We start from the raw sequence: 5941 nt of genomic DNA on the forward strand, positions 1-5941 counted from the left end.
GTCAGGCTGTAGGCTGCTAGAAGCAATGTGAGAGTTTGCTCAAGGCTCTTGAGAGAGGTTTAGATGAAGTTTTTCAGGCTGAGAGTTTTTGCGGTTCTCACAAGACAGTGGCATTGAGTATGTTCACACTGCCGTACAACCATCAAAACCCTCCATTGCCAGAACTTTTTCATCTTCCAAAAGTGAAACTGTGTACCCATTAAACAATAGCTCCCCATTCCTCCTCCCCTTGGCCCCTGAAAACACCAATTCTACTTTCTGCCTCTATGAATCTGACTGTTCTAGGAACTTCATATAAGTAGAATCATGCAGTATTTGTCCTTTTGTGATTGACTTATTTCACTGAGCACAATGTTCTCCAAGATTCATCCATGTTGTAGACTGTAAGAATTTCCTGCCGGCATGGTGGCTCACGCCTGTAATCCCAGCACTTTGAGAGGCCGAGGTGGGCAGATCATGAAGTCAGGAGATTGAGACCATCCTGGCCAACATGGTGAAACTCCGTCTCTACTAAAAATATAAAAATTAGCTGGGTGTGGTGATGTGTGCCTGTAATCCCAGCTATGTAGGAGGCTGAGGCAGGAGAATCACTTGAACCAGGGAGTTGGAGGTTGCAGTGAGCCAAGATTGCACCACTGCACTCCAGCCTGGCAACAGAGCGAGACTCCATCTCAAAAAAAAAAAAAAAAAAAAAAAAAAAGGATTTCCTTCCTTTTATAGTCTGAAGCATTTCAATATTACATTTTGAATATGGTAACTATCCATGTGTAACACTTGGCTTGTTTTCATCTTTTGGCTACTGTGAAGAATGCTGCTGTGAACATCAGTGGACAAATATCTCTTCAAGACTCTCCTTTTAATTTTCTTTTCTTTTTTGAGATAGGGTCATCTTGCTCTGTTGCCCAGGCTGGAGTGCAGTCGTGTGATCATGGGCTCAAGTGATCCTCCCGCCTCAGCCTCCTGAGTAGCTGGGACCACAGGGGCACACTGCCACGCTCAGCTAGTTTTTCTTATTTTGTAGGGATGGGGTCTCACTATGTTGCCGAGGCTGGTTTCCAACTCTTGGTTTCAAGCGATCCTCCTGCCTTGGCCTCCCAAAGTGCTAGGGTTAAGGCATGAGCCACTGCCTTGGGCCTGCTTTCAATTTTTTGCTTATTTACATTTGCATCTTCAAGGCTGATCCTCTGTTCACTCCTAAAATCTTGTCAAATTAGTATCTTGGAAACAGCAATGGTCACAGCAGCTTGGCTGAGGTCCACCTTGGAGATGAGATCTTGGGAGGGCCAGGTGGAGAGAAGGGGATTTCAAACAAGGAGGCAGTGCCATGGAGATCGCAAAGCTGGCTGCACTGCTGGTGAACTGGGGCTCCTTGGCATAGGCTTGGGAGCTGCGGTTCAGCCCAGGCAGCAGCACATTCACTCTCCAGCTGGCTTTGAAAAGCCTTTGCAGTTCCTGTCAGCCTCTGCCTAGCATGCTCCTCCTCCAGCTCCTTCCCCACATTTAGCTCTCAGATCTCATATCTTCTCCTCAAAGAGGCGTTCCCCAAACACCTTAGACTCAGCATCTCCATGGCTAAGTTATTTGCTAGCCTAACACCCTGTTTAGAACCATTAGAGTCTTAGCCTATATTGCAAGAATTTCCTTTGTTTACTTATTTATTGTCTGATCTTCCATGTTAAAAGGTAAACTGAAGCACACTAAAATGTTAAACAGTTTATTTGGGCCGGGCATGGTGGCTTATGCATATAATCCCAGCACTTTGAGAGGCCGAGGCAGGTAGATCACGAGATCAAGAGATCAAGGCCATCTTGGTTAACATGGTGAAACCCCATCTCTACTAAAAATACAAAAATTAGCTGGGTGCAGTGGCGGGCGCCTGGTAATCCCAGCTACTTGGGAGGCTGAGGCAGGAGAATCACTTGAACCCAGGAGGCAAAGGCTGCAGTGAGCCGAGATTGTGCCACTGCACTCCAGCCTGGCACAGAGCAAAACTCTGTCTCAAAAAAAAAAAAAAAGGGAGTTTATTTGGCAAATAGTAATTCATGAATCTGGCAGTTCCAAGACCACAAGTAATTTGGGGCGTCCCCCAAAGAGGTACTAGGGGAAGGCTTTTACAGGGTGAACATGGAAGCAAGGCAAAGAAATCATTTCTGTGTAAAATCTTGTCAGAGGTTAGTTAGCAGTTTCTGATGCCTAGAATATGACCATTTACAGGGAGCTAGGTTTCAGTTTGCTAGGTAGGAACCCAGGGTGCTGGAGCGTCCTCACCCTAATGACCTCCCAATTAATTATTTTAGCATCAACCATGCTGTAAGCACCATGAGGGTGTGGGTGTTATCTGTCTGCATCCAAGCAGTGCTTGGCACATAGTACATGGTATACAAATTGTGGAATGACTATGATTATTTTGTGCACCTGAGGAATGTTGGCACCTCTAGTTATAGTCTAAACAGCATGGGGAGGAGGCTGTGACCCCAGGACTCTGGTCACCTAACCCTCACTGACCCAGGAAGTAGGCTTAGGAAAGATTTCTGGCACAAGCAGTTGGAGAAAGTCCTGGTAGGTGAGTGGAATGCAGATAATTATGATCTGAACAGGGCTTATGGGGGTCCAGGCACAGGAAACAACCACACTCAATCCTGGGACTGAGTTCAGGTACAAGACTCCATTCATTAGAAGAACCCCTGAGAACACACAGGCTCAGCTAAAAGGAACCGGGCCTGACATCAGAGTTACTCAACTGGGGTTGGACCCAAGGAATGCTGACAGAAGAGGCTGATTAGTGGACCCAGGACATGAGGCTTGAGTGTTACTAGCCACTCTGTGGCTAATGAGCTCTGTGTTTGCCAATGGGCTCATGGCTGTGAGAGCAATGCTGTGATTCAGCCAGCATTGGTCTAGGTCCTGAGTTGGGGGTAAATAGTCTCAGCATTATGACTATGGGGCAGTGGGAACCAGAGACCAGGCAGGCCATCCAAGCAAGCGTAGTACATTTAAAAATGATGTTTTATGGGACATAAAAAGCACAGACCATCAAGGAAAGGGTAGAAAAAGGAAATGTGTTAATATTATTTTATTTTATTATTATTATTATTATTCTTTGTCAAAAGACAGCATAAACAAGGCTGAGGAGGATCACTTGAGCCCAGGAAGCAGAGGTTGCAGTAAACTGTGATCACACCAATACACCCCAACAAGACAGCAGAAATTCAAACAGATACTGTATGCCAATTTTTATAGCAGCATTATTCCCAATAGCCAAAAGGTGGAAGCTGCCCACATGTCTGTCTATTAATAGATAAACAGATAAATGAAATGTGCTAGACGCATACAATAGATACGATATTCAGCTTTGGGGCTGGGCACAGTGGCCCACACCTGTAATCCCAGCACTTTGGAAGGACGAGCAGGAGGAATGCTTGAGCCCAGGAGTTTGAGACCAGCCTGGGCAATATAGGGAGACCCCTGTCTCTACAAAAAAAATAAAAAATAAATTAATTAGGCCGGGCGCGGTGGCTCACGCCTGTAATCTCAACACTTTGGGAGGCCAAGGCAGGTGGATCACTTGAGGTGAGAAGTTTGAGACCAGCCTGTGTAACATAGTGAAACCCCGTCTCTACTAAAAATACAAAAACTAGCCGGGAGTGGTGGCAGGCACCTGTAATCCCAGTTACTCAGGAGGCTGAGACAAGTGAATCGCTTGAACCCAGGAGGCAGAGGTTGTAGTGAGCTGAGATCGTGTCACTGCACTCCAGCCCAGGCGATAGAGTGAGACGCTGTCTTAAAAAAAAAAAAAAAAAAATCCAGGTGTGGTGGTGCCTGCCTGTAGTCCCAGCTACCTGGCAGACGTGGTAGGACCACTGCTTGAACCGGGGAAGATCAAGGCTGCAGTGAGCTATGATCGCACCACTACACTCCAGCTTGGGCAACAGAGAGACCCTATTTCTAAAAAAATAAAATAAAAATAAAATTATTCAGCCTTAAAAAGAAATGAGCTGGGGGGAAGGGAGAATGGGGAGTTATCATTTAATGTTACAGTTTCAGTTTTGCGACATGAAAAAGAGTTCTGTGGATAGCTGGTGGGGATGGTAGCACCACAGTGTGAATGGACTTAATGCCCCTGAAATGTACACTTCAAAATGATTGAGACATAAATTTTATGTGACATATATTTTACCACAATTTTTTAAAAAGCAAGGAAATTCTGACACATGCCACGACATGGATGAACCTTGAGGACACTGCGCTTAGTGAAATAAGCCAGACACAAAAGGACAAATACTATCATTCCACTTAGATCAGGTCCTTAGAGTAGTCAAACTCATAGAGACAGAAAGTAAAATGATGGTTGCCAGGGGACTGTGGGGAGGAGAGAAAGGGGCATTAGTGTTTAATGGGGACAGTTTCCATTTGTGAAGAAGAAAAAATTCGGGAGATGGATGGTAGTGTTGGTTGCACAAAATTGTGAATGTACATAATGCCACTGAACTGTGCAGTTAAAAATAGTTAAGGCCGGGTGCGGTGGCTCACACCTGTAATCCCAGCACTTTGGGAGGCTGAGGCGGGCGGATCACCTGAAGTCAGGAGTTCAAGACCAGCTTGGCCAACATGGTGAAACCTCGTCTCTACTAAAAAAACAAAAATTAGCCAGATGTGCTGGTGTGGGCCTGTAATCGCAGCTACTCAGAAGGTTGAGGCACGAGAATCACTTGAACACAGGAGGTGGAGGTTGCAGTGAGCCAAGATGGTACCGCTACAGTCCAACCTGGGCGACAGAGCGAGTCTCAAAAAAAAAAAAAAAAAGAAAAAGTTAAGATGGTAAATTTTATGTATGTATATTTTGCCACCACAATTTAAAAAAGACAACACAAACAATGGGAAAAGACAAGCTATGGACTAGGAGAAGACATCTGTTTGGTTTTTATATCTATATTCATTGATTTATCCCATCTGGAAACACAAGGTTTCTGGATCAGAAAACAGACCAATTATTTGCTTGACTAGCAGTCTGATTGCCAATTTCCCATCCCTCAATTTCCCACAGGGCAGCACAGTGTGACCCAGATGTACCCTGCACATACAGGCCTCCATACCACAGGCAAGAGCTTGGAAAGGATGCATCTCAGAGCACAGCCAGATGCTGCTGGCGCGTCTGGGCCTCTCACCCACTCTGGAGGCAGAGAGAAAGCCTTTGATCTCCAAGGCAAACACAAATCCATTCTGGGGAAAGGAGAGGAAGGTCTCTGGGGTTTTGCAATCCTTTGGAATGAAAGCAAATGGTTCTGGGGAAAAGGAGGCATTCTTTATCTTTTTAGCATGTCACTCTCTGTTTCTCAGAAAGGTCCAGAAGTTTCAGGAACACTGAGAGCTCCAGGGAGGATGGCCTTCCAACAAGAACTGCAACATATATAACCAAAAAGGATTCATATATGATTAATTAGCTAATTCCTACAAATAAGGAGAAGGTGAGCAATCCTATCAAAAATTGGATAAAAGAATGTAAATTGGCACTTTATAGAAGAGGAGGCCGGGCGTGGTGGCTCATGCCTGGAATCCCAGCACTTTGGGAGGCTGAGGCAGGTGGATCACCTGAGGTAAGGAGTTCGAGACCAGCTTGGCCAACATGGCGAGATCCTACTTCTACTAAAAATACAAAACCTAGCCCAGTGTGGTGGTGTGGGCCTGTAGTCCCAGCAACTCAGGAGGCTGAGGTGGGAGGATCACTTTAGCCTGGGAGGCAGAGGTTGCAGTGAACCAAGATTGTGCCACTGCACTCCAGCCTGGGTGACAGAGTGAGACCCTGTCTCCAAAAAAAAAAAAAAGGAATTCCAAATGGCCAATAAACATTTGAAAACATTGCTAGACTTAGCTAGCAATTAGGGAAATGCAAATTCAAATTAATATAGGTACCAATAAAATACTGAAATATTTCCTAATGTTT

Source organism: Theropithecus gelada, chromosome 4 (assembly GCF_003255815.1).
Source record: "Theropithecus gelada isolate Dixy chromosome 4, Tgel_1.0, whole genome shotgun sequence".
Classification (NCBI taxonomy): Eukaryota; Metazoa; Chordata; class Mammalia; order Primates; family Cercopithecidae; genus Theropithecus; species Theropithecus gelada.